Source organism: Alligator mississippiensis, chromosome 14, assembly GCF_030867095.1.
Source record: "Alligator mississippiensis isolate rAllMis1 chromosome 14, rAllMis1, whole genome shotgun sequence".
NCBI lineage: Eukaryota > Metazoa > Chordata > Crocodylia > Alligatoridae > Alligator > Alligator mississippiensis.
The window spans coordinates 20,454,135-20,472,711 of record NC_081837.1 but is presented as its reverse complement, the minus strand read 5'-3'; the positions used below and the strand labels follow the sequence as shown (position 1 = coordinate 20,472,711).

The following is an 18,577-nucleotide window of genomic DNA, read 5'->3' as shown; positions in this document are numbered from 1 at the left end:
CACGCATCTGAGTTACTGTAAGCTACGGATCTAGTTGGATGTCGAGTAGCTTACTCACCCGCATCATCCAGAGCTGGTTGCAGTTTTGCTCTGGAGGCAGGTCACTCTTTGAGGAGAAAGCCAGTTTCAGATGGTGAAGCTCCTCTGCCAGTTTCAGATGCATCTCGATGACCGCATGGCTAATGGCTGCCTTCTTCCTGGACCGGGCCTTTAAATAACCTTTCTGACCTCAGCAGCCCGGGCCAATCGAAGCTGCCAGTGCTGGCCACTAGCCAACCAACTTACAAAGCATCACGGGTCACCTGGGCCCCTGAAGGGGCTTTTTCCCTCCCCCTCCCCACCGACCAGAGAATCCTCTTCGGAGGCACCAGGCTTTTGTGATCCCCCGCCCTGAGGAATTCAACACCAGCCTCTCACGCTGGCAGAGACAGATTTCTGGAGAGGGACACAGACGGTGGCAATTGTGCCACAGGCCTTGCCACTTCTTGGCTCCCCTTGTCAAGCACGGGCACTGGCCAAGCAGCCGCAGGTCCCGGAGCCAGGCAAGAGGCCCAGGCGCCTGCAGCCCAGAGCCCCAAGCCCAGCCTTCCACCTTGGGCTCAGGGCCTGGGGAGGAAGGCCCAGCCAGAGCCACCACAGGCCCCCCGGCAGCCGGAGTAGCTCAGTTGGGAGAGCGTTAGACTGAAGATCTAAAGGTCCCTGGATCGATCCCGGGCTTCGGCAGCCCTCGGGTCTTCCTTTGGCTGCTGCTGGCTACCCAAGCCTGCTCCCCCTTTGCTTCCTGGCCACCCGTGGGCCAGCCTCACCCCTGCTGCCTAATCCCCTTGCGCTCGCAGAGAGGAAGACTTTTTCGCAGGGGCAGCGCCTCCCAGGCAGGCAGTAGGCCCTTTTGGTGTGCCCTTGCACAACTCAGCAGCGCTCACCTTCCACGCAAGCTGCCCCTGCCACCCTCAGGTGCAGAGCTTTCCTATGCAAGCCCCAAAAGGGAGGCATTCCTTCGAGCCGGACTCGAATCAGCCACCTAAGGATGTCTTGCCCAACGCTCTACAGTCCTCTGCTCTACCAGCTGAGCTACCGAAAGAAAAACACCCCCTCGCTCTTGCAGCATCAGGTAACACACGCCCAAAAGTACCTGGCTCACCCACCCAGGACCCAGCACTCCTGCCACCATCACCGTCCCCTCCCGCTCGGCCCTCTGCTCCTTGCCCTGCCACCCGGTGAGCCCTGAGCTCTTTGGCACTCGCACCTGCCAGCCAGGCGCTGCTCTCGCCCAGCTAACACCCGCCACATGCACCAGCCCCAGGAAGGCCAGGCGAGGGCCCGCCAGGTTGCACATCCCACTGGGCGGCCCACCCCACCCCACCCCAACCCAGGGCTGCGGCTGGGCCGCCTACCTCTCCCCTTACATTCCCCATTCGGCTTTCCCCGCAGGCCCCACTCACCGCCAAGACCACACGCCTGTCCCTCTGGGTCAGGCCTCCACAGGTTCCACATGCCTTGCCTTCGACAGCCTGCCTGACACCAGCCCGGCTCCAGAGACGCCTGTCTGAAGAAGGAGACGCACCAGCTGCCGCGTCCCACGGCCTGAGCGCGCAGGGAACGCGCTCGCTGCCCACCCCAAACGGGTCTCGCCCGCAGCCGACCTGGGCAGGGTTTGGCTCGGCTTAGCCGTCTAGGCTTGGTCTCGCCTGCCTGGCACGGCTGCATTGCCTCCAGCCCTGGCCACACAAGGCCAGCCAGTGCCCTCCCAAAGGAGGCCACAGCTGCTGGCCATCAAGCCCAGCCCCTGCCATGTAGCCGGCCCGGAGCCTGGCAGCCGCAGGCTCCCCACGCCGTGCCACTTCTTGGGCCTCCCTTGTCAAGCACGGGCGCTGGCCAAGCAACCGCAGGTCCGGGAGCCAAGCAAGACGCCCAGAGCCCCAAGCCCAGCCTTCCACCTTGGGCTCAGGGCCTGGGGAGATAGGCCCAGCCAGAGCCACCACTCCCCCTCTACCAGCCGGAGTAGCTCAGTTGGGAGAGCGTTAGACTGAAGATCTAAAGGTCCCTGGATCAATCCCGGGTTTCGGCAGCTCTCAGGTCTTCCTTTGGCTGTCGCTGCCTACTCCAGCCTGCCCCTTCTTTGCTTCCTGGCCACCCCTGCCGCCTAACCCACTTGCGCTCCCAGAGACAGGTTCTTTTTGCCATGGGCAGCGCCTCCCAGGCAGGCAGTAGGCCCTTTTGGTGTGCCCTTGCACAACTCTCCAGTGCTCACCTTGCACACAAGCTGTCCCTGCCACCCCCAGGTGCAGAGCTTTCCTGTACAAGCCCCAAAAGGGAGGCGCTCCTTCGAGCCGGACTCGAACCAGCCACCTAAGGATGTCTTGCCCAACCCTCTACAGTCCTCCGCTCTACCAGCTGAGCTACCGAAGGAAACGCAGCCCCCTTCTTTTGTAGCGTCAGGTAACACTCACCCAAAAGCACCTGGCTCACCCACCAGGGACCCAGCACTCCTGCCACCATCACCGTCCCCTCCCGCTCGGCCCTCTGCTCCCTGCCCTGCCTCCCGGCGAGCCCTGGGCTCTTTGGCACTCGCACCTGCCAGCCTCGCGCTGCTCTCGCCCAACTACCACCCGCCACATGCACCAGCCCCAGGAAGGCCAGGTGCAGGGCCCGCCAGGTCGCACATCCCACACAAGGCCAGCCAGTGCCCTCCCAAAGGAGGCCACAGCTGCTGGCCATCAAGCCCAGCCCCTGCCATGTAGCCGGCCCGGAGCCTGGCAGCCGCAGGCTCCCCAGGCCGTGTGGCGGGCCAGTAGGGGGCGCTCCTGCCTTGAGCCGCCCTCCTCACTGCGCCCGACCACCTTCCAGGCTCCGAGTGCCTCCCTGGGGTGCCTCACGTCCGGCCGACCCCTTCCCTGCAGCACACCCGCTAGCCTGGGCTTCCCGCTGCCACCACCCACCCAAGGCTCTGGACTCAATTCTGGCTCTGCGCACCTTGGAAAACACAGGCCTGATCGTCCACTTGGCACTACACCCAATACAGGCACTTGGGGCACTTTCCCAAGTCAGGGCCTTAATAGGAAAGTGTCCCTTAGTCCACAGACCTAAGGGGCCACCTCGGCATAACTTAGACCCACCCCTCAATAAGTCTCCCACACCGGTCACAAAGGAGAACGTTATTGATTACAGGGGGTAGGGTGAAAACAGGGTAAAAGGTAGAGCAGCGTCATGGAAATATCACAGGGATCAATCCCATAGAGCAAACCAGCACGGCTGAGGTAGCCTTTTGATCACGCATCTGAGTTACTGTAAGCTACGGATCTAGTTGGATGTCGAGTAGCTTACTCACCCGCATCATCCAGAGCTGGTTGCAGTTTTGCTCTGGAGGCAGGTCACTCTTTGAGGAGAAAGCCAGTTTCAGATGGTGAAGCTCCTCTGCCAGTTTCAGATGCATCTCGATGACCGCATGGCTAATGGCTGCCTTCTTCCTGGACCGGGCCTTTAAATAACCTTTCTGACCTCAGCAGCCCGGGCCAATCGAAGCTGCCAGTGCTGGCCACTAGCCAACCAACTTACAAAGCATCACGGGTCACCTGGGCCCCTGAAGGGGCTTTTTCCCTCCCCCTCCCCACCGACCAGAGAATCCTCTTCGGAGGCACCAGGCTTTTGTGATCCCCCGCCCTGAGGAATTCAACACCAGCCTCTCACGCTGGCAGAGACAGATTTCTGGAGAGGGACACAGACGGTGGCAATTGTGCCACAGGCCTTGCCACTTCTTGGCTCCCCTTGTCAAGCACGGGCACTGGCCAAGCAGCCGCAGGTCCCGGAGCCAGGCAAGAGGCCCAGGCGCCTGCAGCCCAGAGCCCCAAGCCCAGCCTTCCACCTTGGGCTCAGGGCCTGGGGAGGAAGGCCCAGCCAGAGCCACCACAGGCCCCCCGGCAGCCGGAGTAGCTCAGTTGGGAGAGCGTTAGACTGAAGATCTAAAGGTCCCTGGATCGATCCCGGGCTTCGGCAGCCCTCGGGTCTTCCTTTGGCTGCTGCTGGCTACCCAAGCCTGCTCCCCCTTTGCTTCCTGGCCACCCGTGGGCCAGCCTCACCCCTGCTGCCTAATCCCCTTGCGCTCGCAGAGAGGAAGACTTTTTCGCAGGGGCAGCGCCTCCCAGGCAGGCAGTAGGCCCTTTTGGTGTGCCCTTGCACAACTCAGCAGCGCTCACCTTCCACGCAAGCTGCCCCTGCCACCCTCAGGTGCAGAGCTTTCCTATGCAAGCCCCAAAAGGGAGGCATTCCTTCGAGCCGGACTCGAATCAGCCACCTAAGGATGTCTTGCCCAACGCTCTACAGTCCTCTGCTCTACCAGCTGAGCTACCGAAAGAAAAACACCCCCTCGCTCTTGCAGCATCAGGTAACACACGCCCAAAAGTACCTGGCTCACCCACCCAGGACCCAGCACTCCTGCCACCATCACCGTCCCCTCCCGCTCGGCCCTCTGCTCCTTGCCCTGCCACCCGGTGAGCCCTGAGCTCTTTGGCACTCGCACCTGCCAGCCAGGCGCTGCTCTCGCCCAGCTAACACCCGCCACATGCACCAGCCCCAGGAAGGCCAGGCGAGGGCCCGCCAGGTTGCACATCCCACTGGGCGGCCCACCCCACCCCACCCCAACCCAGGGCTGCGGCTGGGCCGCCTACCTCTCCCCTTACATTCCCCATTCGGCTTTCCCCGCAGGCCCCACTCACCGCCAAGACCACACGCCTGTCCCTCTGGGTCAGGCCTCCACAGGTTCCACATGCCTTGCCTTCGACAGCCTGCCTGACACCAGCCCGGCTCCAGAGACGCCTGTCTGAAGAAGGAGACGCACCAGCTGCCGCGTCCCACGGCCTGAGCGCGCAGGGAACGCGCTCGCTGCCCACCCCAAACGGGTCTCGCCCGCAGCCGACCTGGGCAGGGTTTGGCTCGGCTTAGCCGTCTAGGCTTGGTCTCGCCTGCCTGGCACGGCTGCATTGCCTCCAGCCCTGGCCACACAAGGCCAGCCAGTGCCCTCCCAAAGGAGGCCACAGCTGCTGGCCATCAAGCCCAGCCCCTGCCATGTAGCCGGCCCGGAGCCTGGCAGCCGCAGGCTCCCCACGCCGTGCCACTTCTTGGGCCTCCCTTGTCAAGCACGGGCGCTGGCCAAGCAACCGCAGGTCCGGGAGCCAAGCAAGACGCCCAGAGCCCCAAGCCCAGCCTTCCACCTTGGGCTCAGGGCCTGGGGAGATAGGCCCAGCCAGAGCCACCACTCCCCCTCTACCAGCCGGAGTAGCTCAGTTGGGAGAGCGTTAGACTGAAGATCTAAAGGTCCCTGGATCAATCCCGGGTTTCGGCAGCTCTCAGGTCTTCCTTTGGCTGTCGCTGCCTACTCCAGCCTGCCCCTTCTTTGCTTCCTGGCCACCCCTGCCGCCTAACCCACTTGCGCTCCCAGAGACAGGTTCTTTTTGCCATGGGCAGCGCCTCCCAGGCAGGCAGTAGGCCCTTTTGGTGTGCCCTTGCACAACTCTCCAGTGCTCACCTTGCACACAAGCTGTCCCTGCCACCCCCAGGTGCAGAGCTTTCCTGTACAAGCCCCAAAAGGGAGGCGCTCCTTCGAGCCGGACTCGAACCAGCCACCTAAGGATGTCTTGCCCAACCCTCTACAGTCCTCCGCTCTACCAGCTGAGCTACCGAAGGAAACGCAGCCCCCTTCTTTTGTAGCGTCAGGTAACACTCACCCAAAAGCACCTGGCTCACCCACCAGGGACCCAGCACTCCTGCCACCATCACCGTCCCCTCCCGCTCGGCCCTCTGCTCCCTGCCCTGCCTCCCGGCGAGCCCTGGGCTCTTTGGCACTCGCACCTGCCAGCCTCGCGCTGCTCTCGCCCAACTACCACCCGCCACATGCACCAGCCCCAGGAAGGCCAGGTGCAGGGCCCGCCAGGTCGCACATCCCACACAAGGCCAGCCAGTGCCCTCCCAAAGGAGGCCACAGCTGCTGGCCATCAAGCCCAGCCCCTGCCATGTAGCCGGCCCGGAGCCTGGCAGCCGCAGGCTCCCCAGGCCGTGTGGCGGGCCAGTAGGGGGCGCTCCTGCCTTGAGCCGCCCTCCTCACTGCGCCCGACCACCTTCCAGGCTCCGAGTGCCTCCCTGGGGTGCCTCACGTCCGGCCGACCCCTTCCCTGCAGCACACCCGCTAGCCTGGGCTTCCCGCTGCCACCACCCACCCAAGGCTCTGGACTCAATTCTGGCTCTGCGCACCTTGGAAAACACAGGCCTGATCGTCCACTTGGCACTACACCCAATACAGGCACTTGGGGCACTTTCCCAAGTCAGGGCCTTAATAGGAAAGTGTCCCTTAGTCCACAGACCTAAGGGGCCACCTCGGCATAACTTAGACCCACCCCTCAATAAGTCTCCCACACCGGTCACAAAGGAGAACGTTATTGATTACAGGGGGTAGGGTGAAAACAGGGTAAAAGGTAGAGCAGCGTCATGGAAATATCACAGGGATCAATCCCATAGAGCAAACCAGCACGGCTGAGGTAGCCTTTTGATCACGCATCTGAGTTACTGTAAGCTACGGATCTAGTTGGATGTCGAGTAGCTTACTCACCCGCATCATCCAGAGCTGGTTGCAGTTTTGCTCTGGAGGCAGGTCACTCTTTGAGGAGAAAGCCAGTTTCAGATGGTGAAGCTCCTCTGCCAGTTTCAGATGCATCTCGATGACCGCATGGCTAATGGCTGCCTTCTTCCTGGACCGGGCCTTTAAATAACCTTTCTGACCTCAGCAGCCCGGGCCAATCGAAGCTGCCAGTGCTGGCCACTAGCCAACCAACTTACAAAGCATCACGGGTCACCTGGGCCCCTGAAGGGGCTTTTTCCCTCCCCCTCCCCACCGACCAGAGAATCCTCTTCGGAGGCACCAGGCTTTTGTGATCCCCCGCCCTGAGGAATTCAACACCAGCCTCTCACGCTGGCAGAGACAGATTTCTGGAGAGGGACACAGACGGTGGCAATTGTGCCACAGGCCTTGCCACTTCTTGGCTCCCCTTGTCAAGCACGGGCACTGGCCAAGCAGCCGCAGGTCCCGGAGCCAGGCAAGAGGCCCAGGCGCCTGCAGCCCAGAGCCCCAAGCCCAGCCTTCCACCTTGGGCTCAGGGCCTGGGGAGGAAGGCCCAGCCAGAGCCACCACAGGCCCCCCGGCAGCCGGAGTAGCTCAGTTGGGAGAGCGTTAGACTGAAGATCTAAAGGTCCCTGGATCGATCCCGGGCTTCGGCAGCCCTCGGGTCTTCCTTTGGCTGCTGCTGGCTACCCAAGCCTGCTCCCCCTTTGCTTCCTGGCCACCCGTGGGCCAGCCTCACCCCTGCTGCCTAATCCCCTTGCGCTCGCAGAGAGGAAGACTTTTTCGCAGGGGCAGCGCCTCCCAGGCAGGCAGTAGGCCCTTTTGGTGTGCCCTTGCACAACTCAGCAGCGCTCACCTTCCACGCAAGCTGCCCCTGCCACCCTCAGGTGCAGAGCTTTCCTATGCAAGCCCCAAAAGGGAGGCATTCCTTCGAGCCGGACTCGAATCAGCCACCTAAGGATGTCTTGCCCAACGCTCTACAGTCCTCTGCTCTACCAGCTGAGCTACCGAAAGAAAAACACCCCCTCGCTCTTGCAGCATCAGGTAACACACGCCCAAAAGTACCTGGCTCACCCACCCAGGACCCAGCACTCCTGCCACCATCACCGTCCCCTCCCGCTCGGCCCTCTGCTCCTTGCCCTGCCACCCGGTGAGCCCTGAGCTCTTTGGCACTCGCACCTGCCAGCCAGGCGCTGCTCTCGCCCAGCTAACACCCGCCACATGCACCAGCCCCAGGAAGGCCAGGCGAGGGCCCGCCAGGTTGCACATCCCACTGGGCGGCCCACCCCACCCCACCCCAACCCAGGGCTGCGGCTGGGCCGCCTACCTCTCCCCTTACATTCCCCATTCGGCTTTCCCCGCAGGCCCCACTCACCGCCAAGACCACACGCCTGTCCCTCTGGGTCAGGCCTCCACAGGTTCCACATGCCTTGCCTTCGACAGCCTGCCTGACACCAGCCCGGCTCCAGAGACGCCTGTCTGAAGAAGGAGACGCACCAGCTGCCGCGTCCCACGGCCTGAGCGCGCAGGGAACGCGCTCGCTGCCCACCCCAAACGGGTCTCGCCCGCAGCCGACCTGGGCAGGGTTTGGCTCGGCTTAGCCGTCTAGGCTTGGTCTCGCCTGCCTGGCACGGCTGCATTGCCTCCAGCCCTGGCCACACAAGGCCAGCCAGTGCCCTCCCAAAGGAGGCCACAGCTGCTGGCCATCAAGCCCAGCCCCTGCCATGTAGCCGGCCCGGAGCCTGGCAGCCGCAGGCTCCCCACGCCGTGCCACTTCTTGGGCCTCCCTTGTCAAGCACGGGCGCTGGCCAAGCAACCGCAGGTCCGGGAGCCAAGCAAGACGCCCAGAGCCCCAAGCCCAGCCTTCCACCTTGGGCTCAGGGCCTGGGGAGATAGGCCCAGCCAGAGCCACCGCTCCCCCTCTACCAGCCGGAGTAGCTCAGTTGGGAGAGCGTTAGACTGAAGATCTAAAGGTCCCTGGATCAATCCCGGGTTTCGGCAGCTCTCAGGTCTTCCTTTGGCTGTCGCTGCCTACTCCAGCCTGCCCCTTCTTTGCTTCCTGGCCACCCCTGCCGCCTAACCCACTTGCGCTCCCAGAGACAGGTTCTTTTTGCCATGGGCAGCGCCTCCCAGGCAGGCAGTAGGCCCTTTTGGTGTGCCCTTGCACAACTCTCCAGTGCTCACCTTGCACACAAGCTGTCCCTGCCACCCCCAGGTGCAGAGCTTTCCTGTACAAGCCCCAAAAGGGAGGCGCTCCTTCGAGCCGGACTCGAACCAGCCACCTAAGGATGTCTTGCCCAACCCTCTACAGTCCTCCGCTCTACCAGCTGAGCTACCGAAGGAAACGCAGCCCCCTTCTTTTGGGGCGTCAGGTAACACTCACCCAAAAGCACCTGGCTCACCCACCAGGGACCCAGCACTCCTGCCACCATCACCGTCCCCTCCCGCTCGGCCCTCTGCTCCCTGCCCTGCCTCCCGGCGAGCCCTGGGCTCTTTGGCACTCGCACCTGCCAGCCTCGCGCTGCTCTCGCCCAACTACCACCCGCCACATGCACCAGCCCCAGGAAGGCCAGGTGCAGGGCCCGCCAGGTCGCACATCCCACACAAGGCCAGCCAGTGCCCTCCCAAAGGAGGCCACAGCTGCTGGCCATCAAGCCCAGCCCCTGCCATGTAGCCGGCCCGGAGCCTGGCAGCCGCAGGCTCCCCAGGCCGTGTGGCGGGCCAGTAGGGGGCGCTCCTGCCTTGAGCCGCCCTCCTCACTGCGCCCGACCACCTTCCAGGCTCCGAGTGCCTCCCTGGGGTGCCTCACGTCCGGCCGACCCCTTCCCTGCAGCACACCCGCTAGCCTGGGCTTCCCGCTGCCACCACCCACCCAAGGCTCTGGACTCAATTCTGGCTCTGCGCACCTTGGAAAACACAGGCCTGATCGTCCACTTGGCACTACACCCAATACAGGCACTTGGGGCACTTTCCCAAGTCAGGGCCTTAATAGGAAAGTGTCCCTTAGTCCACAGACCTAAGGGGCCACCTCGGCATAACTTAGACCCACCCCTCAATAAGTCTCCCACACCGGTCACAAAGGAGAACGTTATTGATTACAGGGGGTAGGGTGAAAACAGGGTAAAAGGTAGAGCAGCGTCATGGAAATATCACAGGGATCAATCCCATAGAGCAAACCAGCACGGCTGAGGTAGCCTTTTGATCACGCATCTGAGTTACTGTAAGCTACGGATCTAGTTGGATGTCGAGTAGCTTACTCACCCGCATCATCCAGAGCTGGTTGCAGTTTTGCTCTGGAGGCAGGTCACTCTTTGAGGAGAAAGCCAGTTTCAGATGGTGAAGCTCCTCTGCCAGTTTCAGATGCATCTCGATGACCGCATGGCTAATGGCTGCCTTCTTCCTGGACCGGGCCTTTAAATAACCTTTCTGACCTCAGCAGCCCGGGCCAATCGAAGCTGCCAGTGCTGGCCACTAGCCAACCAACTTACAAAGCATCACGGGTCACCTGGGCCCCTGAAGGGGCTTTTTCCCTCCCCCTCCCCACCGACCAGAGAATCCTCTTCGGAGGCACCAGGCTTTTGTGATCCCCCGCCCTGAGGAATTCAACACCAGCCTCTCACGCTGGCAGAGACAGATTTCTGGAGAGGGACACAGACGGTGGCAATTGTGCCACAGGCCTTGCCACTTCTTGGCTCCCCTTGTCAAGCACGGGCACTGGCCAAGCAGCCGCAGGTCCCGGAGCCAGGCAAGAGGCCCAGGCGCCTGCAGCCCAGAGCCCCAAGCCCAGCCTTCCACCTTGGGCTCAGGGCCTGGGGAGGAAGGCCCAGCCAGAGCCACCACAGGCCCCCCGGCAGCCGGAGTAGCTCAGTTGGGAGAGCGTTAGACTGAAGATCTAAAGGTCCCTGGATCGATCCCGGGCTTCGGCAGCCCTCGGGTCTTCCTTTGGCTGCTGCTGGCTACCCAAGCCTGCTCCCCCTTTGCTTCCTGGCCACCCGTGGGCCAGCCTCACCCCTGCTGCCTAATCCCCTTGCGCTCGCAGAGAGGAAGACTTTTTCGCAGGGGCAGCGCCTCCCAGGCAGGCAGTAGGCCCTTTTGGTGTGCCCTTGCACAACTCAGCAGCGCTCACCTTCCACGCAAGCTGCCCCTGCCACCCTCAGGTGCAGAGCTTTCCTATGCAAGCCCCAAAAGGGAGGCATTCCTTCGAGCCGGACTCGAATCAGCCACCTAAGGATGTCTTGCCCAACGCTCTACAGTCCTCTGCTCTACCAGCTGAGCTACCGAAAGAAAAACACCCCCTCGCTCTTGCAGCATCAGGTAACACACGCCCAAAAGTACCTGGCTCACCCACCCAGGACCCAGCACTCCTGCCACCATCACCGTCCCCTCCCGCTCGGCCCTCTGCTCCTTGCCCTGCCACCCGGTGAGCCCTGAGCTCTTTGGCACTCGCACCTGCCAGCCAGGCGCTGCTCTCGCCCAGCTAACACCCGCCACATGCACCAGCCCCAGGAAGGCCAGGCGAGGGCCCGCCAGGTTGCACATCCCACTGGGCGGCCCACCCCACCCCAACCCAGGGCTGCGGCTGGGCCGCCTACCTCTCCCCTTACATTCCCCATTCGGCTTTCCCCGCAGGCCCCACTCACCGCCAAGACCACACGCCTGTCCCTCTGGGTCAGGCCTCCACAGGTTCCACATGCCTTGCCTTCGACAGCCTGCCTGACACCAGCCCGGCTCCAGAGACGCCTGTCTGAAGAAGGAGACGCACCAGCTGCCGCGTCCCACGGCCTGAGCGCGCAGGGAACGCGCTCGCTGCCCACCCCAAACGGGTCTCGCCCGCAGCCGACCTGGGCAGGGTTTGGCTCGGCTTAGCCGTCTAGGCTTGGTCTCGCCTGCCTGGCACGGCTGCATTGCCTCCAGCCCTGGCCACACAAGGCCAGCCAGTGCCCTCCCAAAGGAGGCCACAGCTGCTGGCCATCAAGCCCAGCCCCTGCCATGTAGCCGGCCCGGAGCCTGGCAGCCGCAGGCTCCCCACGCCGTGCCACTTCTTGGGCCTCCCTTGTCAAGCACGGGCGCTGGCCAAGCAACCGCAGGTCCGGGAGCCAAGCAAGACGCCCAGAGCCCCAAGCCCAGCCTTCCACCTTGGGCTCAGGGCCTGGGGAGATAGGCCCAGCCAGAGCCACCACTCCCCCTCCACCAGCCGGAGTAGCTCAGTTGGGAGAGCGTTAGACTGAAGATCTAAAGGTCCCTGGATCAATCCCGGGTTTCGGCAGCTCTCAGGTCTTCCTTTGGCTGTCGCTGCCTACTCCAGCCTGCCCCTTCTTTGCTTCCTGGCCACCCGTGGGCCAGCCTCACCCCTGCCGCCTAACCCACTTGCGCTCCCAGAGACAGGTTCTTTTTGCCATGGGCAGCGCCTCCCAGGCAGGCAGTAGGCCCTTTTGGTGTGCCCTTGCACAACTCTCCAGTGCTCACCTTGCACACAAGCTGTCCCTGCCACCCCCAGGTGCAGAGCTTTCCTGTACAAGCCCCAAAAGGGAGGCGCTCCTTCGAGCCGGACTCGAACCAGCCACCTAAGGATGTCTTGCCCAACCCTCTACAGTCCTCCGCTCTACCAGCTGAGCTACCGAAGGAAACGCAGCCCCCTTCTTTTGGGGCGTCAGGTAACACTCACCCAAAAGCACCTGGCTCACCCACCAGGGACCCAGCACTCCTGCCACCATCACCGTCCCCTCCCGCTCGGCCCTCTGCTCCCTGCCCTGCCTCCCGGCGAGCCCTGGGCTCTTTGGCACTCGCACCTGCCAGCCTCGCGCTGCTCTCGCCCAACTACCACCCGCCACATGCACCAGCCCCAGGAAGGCCAGGTGCAGGGCCCGCCAGGTCGCACATCCCACACAAGGCCAGCCAGTGCCCTCCCAAAGGAGGCCACAGCTGCTGGCCATCAAGCCCAGCCCCTGCCATGTAGCCGGCCCGGAGCCTGGCAGCCGCAGGCTCCCCAGGCCGTGTGGCGGGCCAGTAGGGGGCGCTCCTGCCTTGAGCCGCCCTCCTCACTGCGCCCGACCACCTTCCAGGCTCCGAGTGCCTCCCTGGGGTGCCTCACGTCCGGCCGACCCCTTCCCTGCAGCACACCCGCTAGCCTGGGCTTCCCGCTGCCACCACCCACCCAAGGCTCTGGACTCAATTCTGGCTCTGCGCACCTTGGAAAACACAGGCCTGATCGTCCACTTGGCACTACACCCAATACAGGCACTTGGGGCACTTTCCCAAGTCAGGGCCTTAATAGGAAAGTGTCCCTTAGTCCACAGACCTAAGGGGCCACCTCGGCATAACTTAGACCCACCCCTCAATAAGTCTCCCACACCGGTCACAAAGGAGAACGTTATTGATTACAGGGGGTAGGGTGAAAACAGGGTAAAAGGTAGAGCAGCGTCATGGAAATATCACAGGGATCAATCCCATAGAGCAAACCAGCACGGCTGAGGTAGCCTTTTGATCACGCATCTGAGTTACTGTAAGCTACGGATCTAGTTGGATGTCGAGTAGCTTACTCACCCGCATCATCCAGAGCTGGTTGCAGTTTTGCTCTGGAGGCAGGTCACTCTTTGAGGAGAAAGCCAGTTTCAGATGGTGAAGCTCCTCTGCCAGTTTCAGATGCATCTCGATGACCGCATGGCTAATGGCTGCCTTCTTCCTGGACCGGGCCTTTAAATAACCTTTCTGACCTCAGCAGCCCGGGCCAATCGAAGCTGCCAGTGCTGGCCACTAGCCAACCAACTTACAAAGCATCACGGGTCACCTGGGCCCCTGAAGGGGCTTTTTCCCTCCCCCTCCCCACCGACCAGAGAATCCTCTTCGGAGGCACCAGGCTTTTGTGATCCCCCGCCCTGAGGAATTCAACACCAGCCTCTCACGCTGGCAGAGACAGATTTCTGGAGAGGGACACAGACGGTGGCAATTGTGCCACAGGCCTTGCCACTTCTTGGCTCCCCTTGTCAAGCACGGGCACTGGCCAAGCAGCCGCAGGTCCCGGAGCCAGGCAAGAGGCCCAGGCGCCTGCAGCCCAGAGCCCCAAGCCCAGCCTTCCACCTTGGGCTCAGGGCCTGGGGAGGAAGGCCCAGCCAGAGCCACCACAGGCCCCCCGGCAGCCGGAGTAGCTCAGTTGGGAGAGCGTTAGACTGAAGATCTAAAGGTCCCTGGATCGATCCCGGGCTTCGGCAGCCCTCGGGTCTTCCTTTGGCTGCTGCTGGCTACCCAAGCCTGCTCCCCCTTTGCTTCCTGGCCACCCGTGGGCCAGCCTCACCCCTGCTGCCTAATCCCCTTGCGCTCGCAGAGAGGAAGACTTTTTCGCAGGGGCAGCGCCTCCCAGGCAGGCAGTAGGCCCTTTTGGTGTGCCCTTGCACAACTCAGCAGCGCTCACCTTCCACGCAAGCTGCCCCTGCCACCCTCAGGTGCAGAGCTTTCCTATGCAAGCCCCAAAAGGGAGGCATTCCTTCGAGCCGGACTCGAATCAGCCACCTAAGGATGTCTTGCCCAACGCTCTACAGTCCTCTGCTCTACCAGCTGAGCTACCGAAAGAAAAACACCCCCTCGCTCTTGCAGCATCAGGTAACACACGCCCAAAAGTACCTGGCTCACCCACCCAGGACCCAGCACTCCTGCCACCATCACCGTCCCCTCCCGCTCGGCCCTCTGCTCCTTGCCCTGCCACCCGGTGAGCCCTGAGCTCTTTGGCACTCGCACCTGCCAGCCAGGCGCTGCTCTCGCCCAGCTAACACCCGCCACATGCACCAGCCCCAGGAAGGCCAGGCGAGGGCCCGCCAGGTTGCACATCCCACTGGGCGGCCCACCCCACCCCAACCCAGGGCTGCGGCTGGGCCGCCTACCTCTCCCCTTACATTCCCCATTCGGCTTTCCCCGCAGGCCCCACTCACCGCCAAGACCACACGCCTGTCCCTCTGGGTCAGGCCTCCACAGGTTCCACATGCCTTGCCTTCGACAGCCTGCCTGACACCAGCCCGGCTCCAGAGACGCCTGTCTGAAGAAGGAGACGCACCAGCTGCCGCGTCCCACGGCCTGAGCGCGCAGGGAACGCGCTCGCTGCCCACCCCAAACGGGTCTCGCCCGCAGCCGACCTGGGCAGGGTTTGGCTCGGCTTAGCCGTCTAGGCTTGGTCTCGCCTGCCTGGCACGGCTGCATTGCCTCCAGCCCTGGCCACACAAGGCCAGCCAGTGCCCTCCCAAAGGAGGCCACAGCTGCTGGCCATCAAGCCCAGCCCCTGCCATGTAGCCGGCCCGGAGCCTGGCAGCCGCAGGCTCCCCACGCCGTGCCACTTCTTGGGCCTCCCTTGTCAAGCACGGGCGCTGGCCAAGCAACCGCAGGTCCGGGAGCCAAGCAAGACGCCCAGAGCCCCAAGCCCAGCCTTCCACCTTGGGCTCAGGGCCTGGGGAGATAGGCCCAGCCAGAGCCACCACTCCCCCTCCACCAGCCGGAGTAGCTCAGTTGGGAGAGCGTTAGACTGAAGATCTAAAGGTCCCTGGATCAATCCCGGGTTTCGGCAGCTCTCAGGTCTTCCTTTGGCTGTCGCTGCCTACTCCAGCCTGCCCCTTCTTTGCTTCCTGGCCACCCGTGGGCCAGCCTCACCCCTGCCGCCTAACCCACTTGCGCTCCCAGAGACAGGTTCTTTTTGCCATGGGCAGCGCCTCCCAGGCAGGCAGTAGGCCCTTTTGGTGTGCCCTTGCACAACTCTCCAGTGCTCACCTTGCACACAAGCTGTCCCTGCCACCCCCAGGTGCAGAGCTTTCCTGTACAAGCCCCAAAAGGGAGGCGCTCCTTCGAGCCGGACTCGAACCAGCCACCTAAGGATGTCTTGCCCAACCCTCTACAGTCCTCCGCTCTACCAGCTGAGCTACCGAAGGAAACGCAGCCCCCTTCTTTTGGGGCGTCAGGTAACACTCACCCAAAAGCACCTGGCTCACCCACCAGGGACCCAGCACTCCTGCCACCATCACCGTCCCCTCCCGCTCGGCCCTCTGCTCCCTGCCCTGCCTCCCGGCGAGCCCTGGGCTCTTTGGCACTCGCACCTGCCAGCCTCGCGCTGCTCTCGCCCAACTACCACCCGCCACATGCACCAGCCCCAGGAAGGCCAGGTGCAGGGCCCGCCAGGTCGCACATCCCACACAAGGCCAGCCAGTGCCCTCCCAAAGGAGGCCACAGCTGCTGGCCATCAAGCCCAGCCCCTGCCATGTAGCCGGCCCGGAGCCTGGCAGCCGCAGGCTCCCCAGGCCGTGTGGCGGGCCAGTAGGGGGCGCTCCTGCCTTGAGCCGCCCTCCTCACTGCGCCCGACCACCTTCCAGGCTCCGAGTGCCTCCCTGGGGTGCCTCACGTCCGGCCGACCCCTTCCCTGCAGCACACCCGCTAGCCTGGGCTTCCCGCTGCCACCACCCACCCAAGGCTCTGGACTCAATTCTGGCTCTGCGCACCTTGGAAAACACAGGCCTGATCGTCCACTTGGCACTACACCCAATACAGGCACTTGGGGCACTTTCCCAAGTCAGGGCCTTAATAGGAAAGTGTCCCTTAGTCCACAGACCTAAGGGGCCACCTCGGCATAACTTAGACCCACCCCTCAATAAGTCTCCCACACCGGTCACAAAGGAGAACGTTATTGATTACAGGGGGTAGGGTGAAAACAGGGTAAAAGGTAGAGCAGCGTCATGGAAATATCACAGGGATCAATCCCATAGAGCAAACCAGCACGGCTGAGGTAGCCTTTTGATCACGCATCTGAGTTACTGTAAGCTACGGATCTAGTTGGATGTCGAGTAGCTTACTCACCCGCATCATCCAGAGCTGGTTGCAGTTTTGCTCTGGAGGCAGGTCACTCTTTGAGGAGAAAGCCAGTTTCAGATGGTGAAGCTCCTCTGCCAGTTTCAGATGCATCTCGATGACCGCATGGCTAATGGCTGCCTTCTTCCTGGACCGGGCCTTTAAATAACCTTTCTGACCTCAGCAGCCCGGGCCAATCGAAGCTGCCAGTGCTGGCCACTAGCCAACCAACTTACAAAGCATCACGGGTCACCTGGGCCCCTGAAGGGGCTTTTTCCCTCCCCCTCCCCACCGACCAGAGAATCCTCTTCGGAGGCACCAGGCTTTTGTGATCCCCCGCCCTGAGGAATTCAACACCAGCCTCTCACGCTGGCAGAGACAGATTTCTGGAGAGGGACACAGACGGTGGCAATTGTGCCACAGGCCTTGCCACTTCTTGGCTCCCCTTGTCAAGCACGGGCACTGGCCAAGCAGCCGCAGGTCCCGGAGCCAGGCAAGAGGCCCAGGCGCCTGCAGCCCAGAGCCCCAAGCCCAGCCTTCCACCTTGGGCTCAGGGCCTGGGGAGGAAGGCCCAGCCAGAGCCACCACAGGACCCCCGGCAGCCGGAGTAGCTCAGTTGGGAGAGCGTTAGACTGAAGATCTAAAGGTCCCTGGATCGATCCCGGGCTTCGGCAGCCCTCGGGTCTTCCTTTGGCTGCTGCTGGCTACCCAAGCCTGCTCCCCCTTTGCTTCCTGGCCACCCGTGGGCCAGCCTCACCCCTGCTGCCTAATCCCCTTGCGCTCGCAGAGAGGAAGACTTTTTCGCAGGGGCAGCGCCTCCCAGGCAGGCAGTAGGCCCTTTTGGTGTGCCCTTGCACAACTCAGCAGCGCTCACCTTCCACGCAAGCTGCCCCTGCCACCCTCAGGTGCAGAGCTTTCCTATGCAAGCCCCAAAAGGGAGGCATTCCTTCGAGCCGGACTCGAATCAGCCACCTAAGGATGTCTTGCCCAACGCTCTACAGTCCTCTGCTCTACCAGCTGAGCTACCGAAAGAAAAACACCCCCTCGCTCTTGCAGCATCAGGTAACACACGCCCAAAAGTACCTGGCTCACCCACCCAGGACCCAGCACTCCTGCCACCATCACCGTCCCCTCCCGCTCGGCCCTCTGCTCCTTGCCCTGCCACCCGGTGAGCCCTGAGCTCTTTGGCACTCGCACCTGCCAGCCAGGCGCTGCTCTCGCCCAGCTAACACCCGCCACATGCACCAGCCCCAGGAAGGCCAGGCGAGGGCCCGCCAGGTTGCACATCCCACTGGGCGGCCCACCCCACCCCAACCCAGGGCTGCGGCTGGGCCGCCTACCTCTCCCCTTACATTCCCCATTCGGCTTTCCCCGCAGGCCCCACTCACCGCCAAGACCACACGCCTGTCCCTCTGGGTCAGGCCTCCACAGGTTCCACATGCCTTGCCTTCGACAGCCTGCCTGACACCAGCCCGGCTCCAGAGACGCCTGTCTGAAGAAGGAGACGCACCAGCTGCCGCGTCCCACGGCCTGAGCGCGCAGGGAACGCGCTCGCTGCCCACCCCAAACGGGTCTCGCCCGCAGCCGACCTGGGCAGGGTTTGGCTCGGCTTAGCCGTCTAGGCTTGGTCTCGCCTGCCTGGCACGGCTGCATTGCCTCCAGCCCTGGCCACACAAGGCCAGCCAGTGCCCTCCCAAAGGAGGCCACAGCTGCTGGCCATCAAGCCCAGCCCCTGCCATGTAGCCGGCCCGGAGCCTGGCAGCCGCAGGCTCCCCACGCCGTGCCACTTCTTGGGCCTCCCTTGTCAAGCACGGGCGCTGGCCAAGCAACCGCAGGTCCGGGAGCCAAGCAAGACGCCCAGAGCCCCAAGCCCAGCCTTCCACCTTGGGCTCAGGGCCTGGGGAGATAGGCCCAGCCAGAGCCACCACTCCCCCTCCACCAGCCGGAGTAGCTCAGTTGGGAGAGCGTTAGACTGAAGATCTAAAGGTCCCTGGATCAATCCCGGGTTTCGGCAGCTCTCAGGTCTTCCTTTGGCTGTCGCTGCCTACTCCAGCCTGCCCCTTCTTTGCTTCCTGGCCACCCGTGGGCCAGCCTCACCCCTGCCGCCTAACCCACTTGCGCTCCCAGAGACAGGTTCTTTTTGCCATGGGCAGC

At 63.1% G+C, this 18,577-nt stretch overlaps 17 non-coding genes across 17 annotated transcripts; 12 read left to right on the top strand and 5 right to left on the bottom strand.

Moving 5' to 3' along the window:
- The first annotated feature begins 650 nt into the window (after positions 1-650).
- TRNAF-GAA (transfer RNA phenylalanine (anticodon GAA)) lies at positions 651-723 on the top strand. Its single transcript has one exon. It is a non-coding gene; the product is annotated as a tRNA-Phe (tRNA).
- Positions 724-1,995: 1,272 nt separating this feature from the next.
- Positions 1,996-2,068, top strand: TRNAF-GAA (transfer RNA phenylalanine (anticodon GAA)). The gene has a single exon. It is a non-coding gene; the product is annotated as a tRNA-Phe (tRNA).
- Positions 2,069-2,321: 253 nt separating this feature from the next.
- On the bottom strand, positions 2,322-2,409 carry TRNAY-GUA (transfer RNA tyrosine (anticodon GUA)). The gene is given in 2 exon segments: positions 2,322-2,357; positions 2,373-2,409. It is a non-coding gene; the product is annotated as a tRNA-Tyr (tRNA).
- Positions 2,410-3,920: 1,511 nt separating this feature from the next.
- Positions 3,921-3,993, top strand: TRNAF-GAA (transfer RNA phenylalanine (anticodon GAA)). The gene has a single exon. It is a non-coding gene; the product is annotated as a tRNA-Phe (tRNA).
- Positions 3,994-5,265: 1,272 nt separating this feature from the next.
- On the top strand, positions 5,266-5,338 carry TRNAF-GAA (transfer RNA phenylalanine (anticodon GAA)). The gene has a single exon. It is a non-coding gene; the product is annotated as a tRNA-Phe (tRNA).
- Positions 5,339-5,591: 253 nt separating this feature from the next.
- On the bottom strand, positions 5,592-5,679 carry TRNAY-GUA (transfer RNA tyrosine (anticodon GUA)). Its single transcript is given in 2 exon segments — positions 5,592-5,627; positions 5,643-5,679. It is a non-coding gene; the product is annotated as a tRNA-Tyr (tRNA).
- Positions 5,680-7,190: 1,511 nt separating this feature from the next.
- On the top strand, positions 7,191-7,263 carry TRNAF-GAA (transfer RNA phenylalanine (anticodon GAA)). Its single transcript has one exon. It is a non-coding gene; the product is annotated as a tRNA-Phe (tRNA).
- A 1,272-nt stretch (positions 7,264-8,535) lies between these two features.
- TRNAF-GAA (transfer RNA phenylalanine (anticodon GAA)) lies at positions 8,536-8,608 on the top strand. Its single transcript has one exon. It is a non-coding gene; the product is annotated as a tRNA-Phe (tRNA).
- Positions 8,609-8,861: 253 nt separating this feature from the next.
- On the bottom strand, positions 8,862-8,949 carry TRNAY-GUA (transfer RNA tyrosine (anticodon GUA)). Its single transcript is given in 2 exon segments — positions 8,862-8,897; positions 8,913-8,949. It is a non-coding gene; the product is annotated as a tRNA-Tyr (tRNA).
- Positions 8,950-10,460: 1,511 nt separating this feature from the next.
- TRNAF-GAA (transfer RNA phenylalanine (anticodon GAA)) lies at positions 10,461-10,533 on the top strand. Its single transcript has one exon. It is a non-coding gene; the product is annotated as a tRNA-Phe (tRNA).
- A 1,267-nt stretch (positions 10,534-11,800) lies between these two features.
- On the top strand, positions 11,801-11,873 carry TRNAF-GAA (transfer RNA phenylalanine (anticodon GAA)). The gene has a single exon. It is a non-coding gene; the product is annotated as a tRNA-Phe (tRNA).
- A 270-nt stretch (positions 11,874-12,143) lies between these two features.
- TRNAY-GUA (transfer RNA tyrosine (anticodon GUA)) lies at positions 12,144-12,231 on the bottom strand. Its single transcript is given in 2 exon segments — positions 12,144-12,179; positions 12,195-12,231. It is a non-coding gene; the product is annotated as a tRNA-Tyr (tRNA).
- Positions 12,232-13,742: 1,511 nt separating this feature from the next.
- Positions 13,743-13,815, top strand: TRNAF-GAA (transfer RNA phenylalanine (anticodon GAA)). The gene has a single exon. It is a non-coding gene; the product is annotated as a tRNA-Phe (tRNA).
- Positions 13,816-15,082: 1,267 nt separating this feature from the next.
- Positions 15,083-15,155, top strand: TRNAF-GAA (transfer RNA phenylalanine (anticodon GAA)). Its single transcript has one exon. It is a non-coding gene; the product is annotated as a tRNA-Phe (tRNA).
- A 270-nt stretch (positions 15,156-15,425) lies between these two features.
- TRNAY-GUA (transfer RNA tyrosine (anticodon GUA)) lies at positions 15,426-15,513 on the bottom strand. The gene is given in 2 exon segments: positions 15,426-15,461; positions 15,477-15,513. It is a non-coding gene; the product is annotated as a tRNA-Tyr (tRNA).
- Positions 15,514-17,024: 1,511 nt separating this feature from the next.
- TRNAF-GAA (transfer RNA phenylalanine (anticodon GAA)) lies at positions 17,025-17,097 on the top strand. Its single transcript has one exon. It is a non-coding gene; the product is annotated as a tRNA-Phe (tRNA).
- Positions 17,098-18,364: 1,267 nt separating this feature from the next.
- On the top strand, positions 18,365-18,437 carry TRNAF-GAA (transfer RNA phenylalanine (anticodon GAA)). Its single transcript has one exon. It is a non-coding gene; the product is annotated as a tRNA-Phe (tRNA).
- The last annotated feature ends 140 nt before the right edge of the window (positions 18,438-18,577 follow it).